Raw genomic sequence first — 11939 nt, forward strand, 5'->3', positions numbered from 1 at the left:
CGAGGCTGGCAGAGGGAGAGCCAGCAAGCTCTGTGAGTGGCCTTAAGCCCTGATTTTCCTTCTGGGAGTGGAGAGGAGACCAAGGATGCAGACCTCCAGGGGCAGAGGGGTGTTGGGAAGGTCCAGAGTGATTGAAGGCCCAGCATAGCCCAAACACACACCCTGGGCAAGGCTGGGATAAAAGGGGCCTCCCCACCACTAAGAGTGTGGTGGACAAAGTTTTGCATCAGTGGTTCTCAACCCTGGCTCACCTGAAACTAACTTGGGTTGTTTCCAAAAATACTGGTACCCAAGCCCCACCCTAGATCAACAAAATGAGAATCTCAGGGGTGAGGCTCAGACACCAGGCATCAGAAGTTTTTCAAGACATTTCAAGTAATTCAAATGTGATCCTGGATGAGAAGCACGTAGAGCTATGCTGTCTGATATGGAGGTTATTTGGATTTAAATTAATTAAAATGAAATAAAAGTAAACATTCAGTTTTTCAGTAGTACTAGCCACACTTCAAAGTTCAGTAGCCACGCGTGGCTACCATGTTGGATAACACAGAAACAGAACATTTGCATCATCTCCAAAATCATATTGGACAGCGCTGCACAAAAGTTTGTGTCCCCGGACTTAGGAGACCAAGGTTATAGGGTCAGAACGGGCACCAAGCAAACATGCCTGGAACTAAGTACCCAGGTATCTCACTTACCCCTCTCTGTGCCCTGAGCCCCCACTACCACCCTGTCTCTGATCATTTCCCTTAAGCTAGCTCTTCCCTTTCTATCAAAAGCTCCTCAGAAAAGAGTTTTGAAGAAACTTATTCATGTTTTTTTCCTTCAAGTCACAACTTAAAAGTCGCCTCCTCTGAGAAGCTTCCCAGCCTGACCCAGGCCCCGGAGGCCCACCCTAGCTCAGTTCCTTCCTCCCCTATTCTCCCACAGACTGAGAGCCTGTTTATTTGTCTGTCCCACCGGGCCACTGGCTATGGCAGGAACTGTGCTGTATCCCTCCTTGCATCCCAGTGCCTGAGAGTATCTGGCACACAGTAGGTGCCCAATAAATGTGCATCAAAAGGTTAATACTGAATGCATGAACAAAGGTATAGTAAGGCAAATTCTGACCAGATTTAATGGTGGCCTTTTCTAGGGGCTTACCTGATATTAGCCAATGGAATGTATATCTAATAACTACAATTCATTAGTAGAGGAGGTATTTTCAGCAGGTCTCCCTGGCTTCTGTTGGAGACGGGGCTAGGTTAGAACCCTAACTGATCACTGGGCAGTAGATGGAATGTAATTTCAAGGACTTTAAGCAAGGATTGGCAAACAAACAAATGCCCCTGCCCCTCACTTGCCTCTCCAGAGGCCCCAGGAGGTATCCAGAAAGAAATGCCAGAGAATCTCAGTAGCCTTTCCTGGGCTTCATGTGCTGCAGGTGCTGCTTCAGAAGTGTCGTACCTGTGGAACGACATCAACTTTGGATTCAGAGCCAAAGAACTTAAGCCATTGGCTTGGGTCTCTTCCTGCTGTGTGAACTTGGGGAAGTATTTAATCTCTTTGAACCTCAGGTTTCTCCTCATCTTTAGAACTGGTTTAAGAATACAAGCCAGGTATACCTGGTCTGAGGTTCAAATGCAGGGACAAACCCAAAAGCACCTTGTGGACTCTAAAGGCTGCCCTCAGATAAAGTGTGTTCTGATGCTGCCCTTGTCAGCTGATCCCATGGTGCCCAGGCCAAACACAGCTCCTCCCTGGGCAGGCACTGGGGACCCAGGATGCTGCCAGAGCCTGGCTGTACTCAGCAGAAGGTGGCAGAGCCAGGCGCTTCCTGCTGGGATGAGGATTCAGATACCTTGTAGCTCAAGGATTTTTGGCTGAAGGGAAAGACAGGTAGGAGACTGAGCAGGAAATGGCCCTGGGACATAGCGGGTGCCTGTTAGCGGGCAGGGTCAGGAACTCCGGCTTTGAGTATGCAAGCAGAAGGGCCCAGCCAAACCCCAAACCATTATCCCGCCAGAGCCAGGAAACTGAATCAGAGGCAACCAGGAAGAAGCCTGAGGTTAACCTCATGCAGACTGCAGGCCATGGCAAGGAAGGGGTTGGGGTGGCCTGGGGTCTGGGCAGGGCCTGGGTGGGTATCTGATGACCCCCTGAATGAGGAGCTAAAGTCATTAGGGGGTGGGCAGTGACTAGGCAGCCTGAGGCCCAGGTCAGCTGCAGGGCAGCCCTGGGGAAAGAGACCATGTTTCCCGACAAGGGCCCCCAGCCCCCAGTGAAGGCACCCTCTACCAGAGCAGCACTTTTGTCTCCTGGTTTCCTGGGCCGGTTTCCTGGGCCAGTTTCTGGGAAGGGGGGTGACCAGGCTCTGCCGCCCTGGATGCTGGGACTGCTGAGGGAACAAAGTGGACTGTGCCAGCCTGGAAGGCCCCCTGGCAAAGTAAGGAACCACAGAGAGGCTCGCTCCCAAAGCCCTGCCGGGGCTGTGGCAGCTGTGGTCCCATCCCTGGTCTGGGACCACAGGGAAGCCCACAGGTTGACCCCCATGGCCCTGTGTAGAGTCCACGTGGATGCAGCTCAGGAACTGGGTGGCCGTGGGGCAGAAGAGGTTATGGATTGGGGAGTGGAGAAGGCTGGGTCAAGGGAGTTGTTGGGTGAATTTCTGGAGGATGGCTGGGTGAGAATTCCATGTTGGACTCCAGCCTCTCTGGCCCACAGGCCCCATCACTGCCCTGAGGTCCTGGACTCCTGCCCCAGCCTCTCCTTATATGTGTGCACCTAGTGAGGTCTGTGAGGGCTGGGGCCTCATCCTCATGCACTCATTCATTTCCCCACTGATTGCTAGACACTGAGCACAAAATGGTGAGCAGAAGAGCCAGTGGGTGAGACAGGTATTATCCAAACAACCACACAAATAAGTGTCTAATCATAAAATGTAAATAGATGTAGGAAGATACAAGTGCTGTGAGAACTTCTAATAGGGGATTAGGATGCAGGGTGCATTAGGCCCGCAGGATGCAGGGCCTTGCAGGCCTTCAGAATGATTAAGGCAGAGGAAGCCATGAGATGGTTTCAAGCAGTGTGGCATGGTCTATTCCTCTCCCTTATTCAATGCTGCCAACAAGGATGAACAGTTTTCATTGATCAACTACCTGTTATGTGTGAGGTACTCTATAAAAATGCAATTTCATTCAACCCTACAACAACCCCATGAGCTAGGTGCTAATATCCTCTTTTTTTTTTCTTAGAGAAACATAAAATTTGGCCAAGGTCACAGCAGCTGGGAAGTGGCAGAGCCTGGATTTGAACCCAGGTCTGGGTGTTTTCAAAGCCCACACTCTTGTCACATCACACCCTAGTGACAGATACTTGTTGCGCCAACAGACAGCTTGTGCCAGCCTGGGGTTGAAGGTCCCCAGGGCCTTAGCATCCTCTGCCTTATTCCCCTCAGAAGGACTGTTTAGTCTGGCACTGGATAGCAGGTGTGCCTATGACAGATTTCTACTCTCTTGGCCCTGTTCCTAACCCTGAATCCACCATGAAAGGAGGAAGCCCCTCCTGGGCAATGTGCCCACCATCTGGGCCTCTGGGAACGGCCCTTCTTGACTACCAGTCCTCCCATTGGCTTCCTTTGGCTTGGACCCTTTGTAACCCATATGTTTTCACCCTGCCTGCCTTTTGGGCATCTCCCAGGCCCCCGGTTAATTATTGGCCCAGGTGACATCTGGGCACTGATCACTCCAGCTGGTAACAGGCTTTAGCATCATTTTTATCTTGCCTGATGTGACCTTCTTGGATGAAGAGGCTGGAAATTTGTTCTCCTCACACCCAGCCAGACACCCAGGGGAGGTTATCCAGGCCTGGCTAGGATTGTGTGGGCAAGGCTGGATCAGGACCACTAAATGTGACATCTACAGGTTCAACACACTCTAGTGATTCTGGAGAGACAAGCCAAAGGCTGAGGAGTGGAAGGAGCAGAACCCTCCTCCTGAGTGTGATGTTTGGGAGAGCCTCAAAGAGGCATCATGATCAGAGTGCACTGAGGGTGCTTAATCTGTGCTGGTTTTCCTAAAATGAGCTCCATGCCCACAGGCAAGAAGCCCACTCTGACAGTCTACTTACCCAAAGAAGAGCTTCAGGCTTGAAGGGAATTTGGCCCAAGGCCTGTGTTATGTTCAGAGTATTTTTCTATAGCAGCAACAACAAAATCATCCTGGGGAAGGGGCAGAAATCTGATTTCCAGAGTTGCTGCATTATGTCATTTTAAATGTCTAGTTTTAACAACAACAAAAAAATTACAAGGCATGTAAAAATACAAGAAAGTATGGGCCCTATGTAGGGGAAAGAAGCAATCAATAGAAACTATCCCTGAGGAAGCCCAGACATTGGACTTATTAGGCAAAGACTTTAAATCAAGTATTTAAAATGTGTTCAGAGACTAAAGGAAACCATGTCTAAAGAACTAAAGGAAAATATGAGAACAAGTCTCACCAAACAGAGACTATCAACAAAGATGTAGAAATTATAAAAAAGGAATCAAATAGAAATTTTGCATTTGAAAATTAGAATAACTAAATGAGAATTTCCCCACAAGGGCTCAATAGTAGATTTAAACATCCAGAAGAAAGAATCAATGAATTTGAAGATAAATTCATTGAGATTATTCATACTGAATAACAGAAAGAATGAAGAAAAATGAACAGAGACCAATGGGACATCAACAAACATACCAGCATATGCATAGTAGGAGTCCAAAAAGGAAAAGAGAGAGAAACAAAAGAGTATAAAGAATATTTGAAGAAATAATGTTTGAAACGTTCCAAATTTGATGAAAAACATTCACCTGCACAACCAAGAAGCTCAGCAAAGTTTCAAAAGGCAGAGACTCTTGAAAGCATTAAGAGAGAAGTGACATATGGTACCAGGAATCTGCAATCAGATTAACAGCTGATTTTTCATCAGAAATCATGAAGTCCACACCTTAGGCTACAAAAGAAGGCTCATTAAATTTAAGAGGATAGAAGTTATATCAAGCATTTTTTCTGACCACAATGATATAAAACTAGAAATCAATTACAGGAAGAAAAATGGGAAAAGCACAAACACGTGGAGACTAAACATGCTACTAAAAAACCAATGGGCCAGTGAATAAGTCAAATTGGAAATCAGAAAATACCTCGAGACAAATGAAAATGGAAACACAACTTTCCAAAATCTATGGGATACAGCAAAAACAGTTCAAAGAAGGAAGTTTATAGGAATAGAGGCCTATCTCAAGAAACAAGAAAAATCTCAAATAAACAACCTAACCTACCATCTAAAGGAATTAGAAAAAGAAAAATAAAGAAATCATGAAGTCTGGAAGACAGTGAGATGACCTATTCAAAATGCTGAAAGAAAAACTGTCAACCAAGAATTCTATATGCAGCAAAACTATCCTTCAAATCTGAAGGCAAAATTAAAACATCCCCAGATAAATAAAAACTGAGAGAGTTTGTCATGAAGCAGATCTGACCTACAAGAAATACCAAGAGACTTCTTCAGGCTGAAATAAAAATATAATAAATAGTAACTTGAATCCACATGAAGAAATAAAGAGCACTAGTAAAGGTAACTACACTGGTAAATATACCAGTGTATATTTACAGTATACACTGTAGACAAAAGACAGTATGAGTGTATTTTTTTTCCTAATTGATTTAAAAGAAAACTGAACAAAGCAATAATTATAAATCTATGTTGGTGGATAAAAAATGTATTTAAAAAGATGTAATTTGTGATAATTACAGCATAAAGTAGGGGAAAAAATGGAGCTATATAGGAGGAAAGTTTTTGTGTACCATCAAAATTAAGTTGATTGTTAATCTAAACTGATTGTTGTAAGTTAAGATGCTAATGGTGCTCCCCAGGGCAACCACTAAGAAAACAACCAAAAATACATAATAAAAGAACTGACAAGGGAATTAAAATGGCATACCTGAGTACTTTTCTATAAAAGCCTCACTCACACTCCAGCTGTCAGTGAAAAATTGGGGAGACTTAACTGCCTGAGGAGGAAAGAGGTACACATTGTCCTTGCCCCTTGACCTCATGCTCTACTCATCCCTTAAGATAAAATACCCAGTGTTCCTTAGTTTTCCAAGCACTTCCCAGATAAGACCATGTTTCTTCCTCACAGAAGCACTGTGAGGCAGGCTTTATAGTATGAGTTTTATGAGTGAGGGCTTTGAGGCTCAAAGAGGTGAGGAAAGCAGCCCAAGGATGCATAGCCAGTAAGTATGAAAGGTGGGACTAAAATTAAGTCTGTCTTATTCAAGTACAGGGCTCTTTCCTCCATAGTGAAACTCAGCACTTGGCATCAGAGATGCCAGCTTCCTTTTCCTTTGTTCCTTTTCCTACGTTTTAATTATAGAAAATATCAAACAGATGCCAAAGCAAAGAGGTAGTAAAATGAACCTCCTTGTACCCATCACTCAGCTTCAACAATTGTGTCCAGTCTTGACCCATCTGTATCTCCACACACTATCCCCTGTCTTCCCTCCCATTCTTTTGAAGCAAACCCCAAATATATCTTTTGAAATGAACAATTTTCAGTATGTGTCTTTAAAAGGCAAGGATTTGTTTTTAGAAGCATAACCACAATGCTCTTACCACTTCTGAAAAAATTAATACTTCCTTAATATCATCAAATATCTGTTAGTGTTTCCATTTCTCGCTCTTAAATTTTTTTAGCGTTTGTTTGAATATGGACCCAAATATCATTTATACATTGCAATTGGTTGATATGCTTTTTAAGCCTCTTTTCATCCACAGGACTCTATAGGACCCCTTCCCCTGATCTCTTCCCCCCAGTAGTTTATTTGCTGGAAAAAACTGGTTCATTTTTCCTGTAGAGTTTCCTGGAATCTGGATTTTGCTGATTGCAGTGCTATAGTGTCACTAGTGTGTTCCTCTGACACCCACATTTCCATAAATTGAATATAAATGATATTATATATTTTCATCTTTAAAATTTAGAAACAGCTTAAACGTATTCTCCTATACTAGGAGAATAATCGCATAATGATGGTTAATTGTTACCATGGAATTTTATGCATTTATCAGTAATCATAATTTTCAAAGAATTTTGAGGGACATGGGGAATGCTTATCATATAGCATTAAGGGGAAAAAGCAGGAGTAAAAAATATATACTTTATGCCATATATCTATAGAGAGAAAAAAGGTTGGAGGGAACCACTAATTGCAAGGAAAAACAATTATGTTAATAGAGGCTATAACTAAGGATTAGAATTATGGGGGATTTATTTTCTTTCTTTATTCTTTCTATATTTTCTAATTCCTAATAATATGTTCACATTTCTTTTATAATCAGAAAATTGTTTTTAATATTTTGTAAAACCTTCTTCTGTGTGTAAAGTTGTGATTTTCCTGAAGTCATCCACAGGACCACAAAATGTTACCTTCTGCAACAAGATCTAAGATCTAAACAAACAAAGCAGTTTGACCAACTGAACAAGTTACTGGTAAGTTACTGGTTGGTCACTGGTTGTTTGATGTCTCTGAATGGTCATTTTGGTCACAAAGACCAGTTTGCCGGTCACAGGGGCACAGCAGGAGTGGAGAACAGTTCATCAGGAAGGCCAGCAGGGCAGACTCTTTAGCTTAGCTGGCCTGGCCGGTGGACTTGGGTCTTCAGAAAGCCCAGTCCCACTGCCCTGTGCCCTCCTCCAAATCACGCACCACAAGACATCACACACACACAACCACAGAGACATGATCTCCCCGGCAGTGAGGACAACGAGGGACAACTACAGGTACCTTGAGCAGGGCTAGACCAGGGCAGCAGCCCACCGTCGGAGGCATGCCTACGTGTCCCTCCCCCCGGGCAACAGGACCAGACTGCAGGTCTGACCCAGACAGAGGAAGAAGTGAGAATTCTATTTCTGATTTCTACCTTTTCCTTCCTGGTCTAGCTCAAGCCATAGGCATCAGATATTGATCTATAAGAAAAGAAGATTCGATTTTAGATCTTGGTGGCCCTTTTCCCACTCTGACATGCTAATCTTTTCTGGGATCAGTTTCCTCCAAAGTTCATGGGCCATTTGAACTATACCAAAGAGAGAGATTTTTTGTTTCCTAGTTCATAAGTAATCATTTAAACTATGTCCTCATATGTATACCATCAGATTGTGGCACAGATGTCTCTGTCTCTGTCTCTCTCTTTCTCCCTCTCTCTCTCTCTCTCTCACTCACACACACACACACAAACACACACACAGGCTGTGAGAGCCACACTACAACCCCAATTCTACTCACACAGCTCAATCCCTGGGGAGACCCTCCAATCGACCAGTCTCTTCCATGTTGTTCTTGCTTTCCTTTAAGTGGATGATATATTTTAAAACTTACATTCTTCTGTTTGTAAAGTTATCACAAGGTGATTACAGAAAATTGGGAAAATACAAAAAAGTATAAATAAAAAAATAAAATCACTCTTACCCACACCATTTATCAATAGCCACTGCCAACATTCTGTTGTATTTCCTTCCAGTCTTTTAATAGTGTACTTAGATTTTTATATAGTTAATATCATAATGTATATACAGTTTTATATCAATTTTATACTTAATGTCATAATCATGAACCATTTCTCATATCATTACAATTTTTATAAATATTATTTATTCTTTTATCTTCTATGTTTTTCTGAGCTGATTAACGAATCCATAGTTATTAACTGAGCTTCCACTTTGTACAAGGCAGGTACGGGGGAGCATTCAAAGGCATGTGACTACAACAATGTCTCTGTCCATGAGGGGATGAAGGACATAGATGTGCAAAGCTTTCAGACAGGGCTAGGGAGGAGTGAAAGAGACCACTGTGAGGATGGGTGATTGTGAGGACCATTATTTTCTGAGCTAAAAACTGGTCCACAGGATCTGACCAAGGTGACCTTGGACAAGTCATTTAATTTCTCTGTGCTTCAGTTTCCTCACCTGTAAATTGGGGACGATAATAGTACCTGTCTCAAAACTGTCCTGGAAAATAGCACTATGCAAGTGTTTTCTGTTTTTATTATTTTGGGACACAGAAGTATTTCTGAAGCTGTTGCTTGGTTGTGAAAACATTTGTATTTGTAGCACATTCTAATGTAGGGATTGTGGGGCAAAATATTTGAAATCTGAACTGTCCTGGGGGATACGGAGTAAAGACTACCCTTGGAGGAAGGGGGTGGGGAAGGGAGAGAGATAGAGAGACAGAGAAACATAAAAAGAGACAGAAACAGAGAAAAAGAAAGAGAGAGAGAGAGAGACAGAGTCATTCTAGCTAACGTTTAGTGAAGAATACACAGAGGAGGAAAGATTTGAAATGGGCTTCAGAATCTTCCTTAAAAGTCATAACCCTTTGATTTAAAAGTTCAAATACTGAGGTAGAGGAACCACACCTGACACACAGCCTCACCAGACTTGAACTCATTCACAGAGCCGGCTTACCGCGCAGCGCACGGCCGGGCAGAGAAGGTACTCAGTTCAGCTCTGCAGAGCTGGAAGGGACAAAACAGAAAGAGAAGACAAATACAACTTCTAAATCAATTATTTCCCTCTTTATTTTTACCCAGGAACCAAACGTTGAGCTGGGACTTTTGCTCTAGTGCAAACATTCTCTCCATCAATTTTTCAGCACAACGTAATCTGATATGGAAATATCAGCAGAGGTCCAAATAGAACATACTTTAAACAGTATTTGATTTTTGGCTCACAATAACAGATCATCTCTCCCAGAAACTATTCTCTTCATCCTTCGCATGAATTGACAGTGAGCAGCCATCTCATTAAAAAAAAAAATTTTTTTTTTAACTTGAGCAGTATATTTTAAAGAAAAGGCTAATGGAGGCCAGCCCCGGACTCTGTGCCTGTTGTTGAGATAGCACTGTTGGTGGGATGAGCCCCGACTGGAGTCACACCAACTGGGTTTAATACTGGACACCTTAATGAGGAGCCAGGACCCTCTCTAAGGTGAAGGTGGTGGAAGCGAGGAAGCCCAGGGAAATCTGCAGATTAAGAAGGGTTTATGGAAAGACCAGGATTCAGCCCTACAAAATGATTTACAGGTTACAAAACACCTTTGCATGTATTTTATCATTTGGTCCTCACAACATCTGGTGAAGTAGCTCTTTTTATGATTTACACAGAAGGAACTGAACCCAAAGAGGTTAAGTCACTGGTCCAGTATAATGACAAACCCAGGGCTTTTATGCCAAGTTATTCCCTGCTGAAGTGTAAATTCCTTAAGGACAAGAGCTTTGCCGTATTCATTTTCAGATCCCCATCAGTCTCAACACAGGATCCAGCTCAGAGCAGATACTCAATAAATGTTCGCTTAGTGAAAGAATGTGTATGACCTTGGACAATCCCTTCACCTCTCCACACCTGAGAGTGCTATGAAGATGGCTTTAACAGTCCTTCCCCACTTGGAAGAATCAATGGCAACACCTCTCTGAATTCTTCTGATATCCGTGGGTACCGCATGTCAATGGGACAACAGTCAGAGCATCCATTGCATTATGTGCCACTTATTTCACTCAACACTAGTGTATTCACTTCCTATTGCTGCTGTACCAAATTACAACAAATTTAGTGGCTTAAAACAATATAGGGGCTTCCCTGGTGGTGCAGTGGTTGAGAGTCTGCCTGCTAATGCAGGGGACACGGGTTCAAGCCCTGGTCTGGGAGGATCCCACATGCCGCGGAGCAACTAGGCCCGTGAGCCACAACTACTGAGCCTGCGCGTCTGGAGCCTGTGCTCCGCAACAAGAGAGGCCGCGATAGTGAGAGGCCCGCGCACCGCGATGAAGAGTGGCCCCCGCTTGCTGCAACTGGAGAAAGCTCTCACACAGAAACGAAGACCCAACACAGCCAAAAATAAATACATAAATAAATAAATAAATTTATTTTTAAAAAAAACAATATAGGACTTCCCTGGTGGCGCAGTGGTTGAGAATCTGCCTGCCAATGCAGGGGACACGGGTTCGGGCCCTGGTCTGGGAAGATCTCACATGCTGCAGAGCGGCTGGGCCCGTGAGCCACAATTGCTGAGCCTGCGCGTCTGGAGCCTGTGGTCCCAACAAGAGAGGCCGCGATAGTGAGAGGACCGCGCACCGCGATGAAGAGTGGCCCCTGCTTGCCGCAACTAGAGAAGGCCCTTGCACAGAAAGAAGGACCCAACACAGCCAAAAATAAATTAATTAATTTAAAATATATATATATATAAATTTATTCTCTTACAGCTTTGTAAGTCAGAAATCAGCTTCCCCGGGCTAAAATTAAGATATCATCAGGACTGGTTCCTTCTGGAGGCTCTGAAGGGAGCCTTTTCCTTGCCTTTTTTAGCTTCTAGAGGCCACCTGCATTCCTTGGTTTGTGGCCCCTTCCTTCATCTTCAGATTACATCACTCCAGGTTTCTGCTTCCATTATTACATCACCACCTTTTCTTCTGTGGTCAAATCTCCCTCTGCCTCTCTCTTCCAAGGACACCTCTGATGACATTTAGGGTCCACCTGCATAAGCAATACTCAGAGGGATTAGGATTCGGATATATTTAGGAGGCATTATTCAGCCTACTGACTATCATTACACTTACAATTTACCTTTTCATTGTATATTTGCCTGTCTCTCTAGTAGACTGTGAGCAACTTGAGAGCAAGGATTCTACCTTACTTACTTCTATTCCTAATATGGTGCTTCACACACAGTAGGTGCTTACTAAATAATTATACAAATAAATAACCTCATATCTATGGACTGCTTCCACCTTAAGGACCATCACAGAACAACATTTCAATGAAATCTAAATCTAACTTCAAAGAAGCCTTAAAAGATGAATCAGTCTTTAGCAAAATTCTCTTGGAGACATAGAGGAGGAGGACATTACACAGCAAAGCTTCCTAAAAA

The sequence above is a fragment of the Eschrichtius robustus genome, chromosome 3, assembly GCF_028021215.1.
Source record: "Eschrichtius robustus isolate mEscRob2 chromosome 3, mEscRob2.pri, whole genome shotgun sequence".
Lineage (NCBI taxonomy): Eukaryota > Metazoa > Chordata > Mammalia > Artiodactyla > Eschrichtiidae > Eschrichtius > Eschrichtius robustus.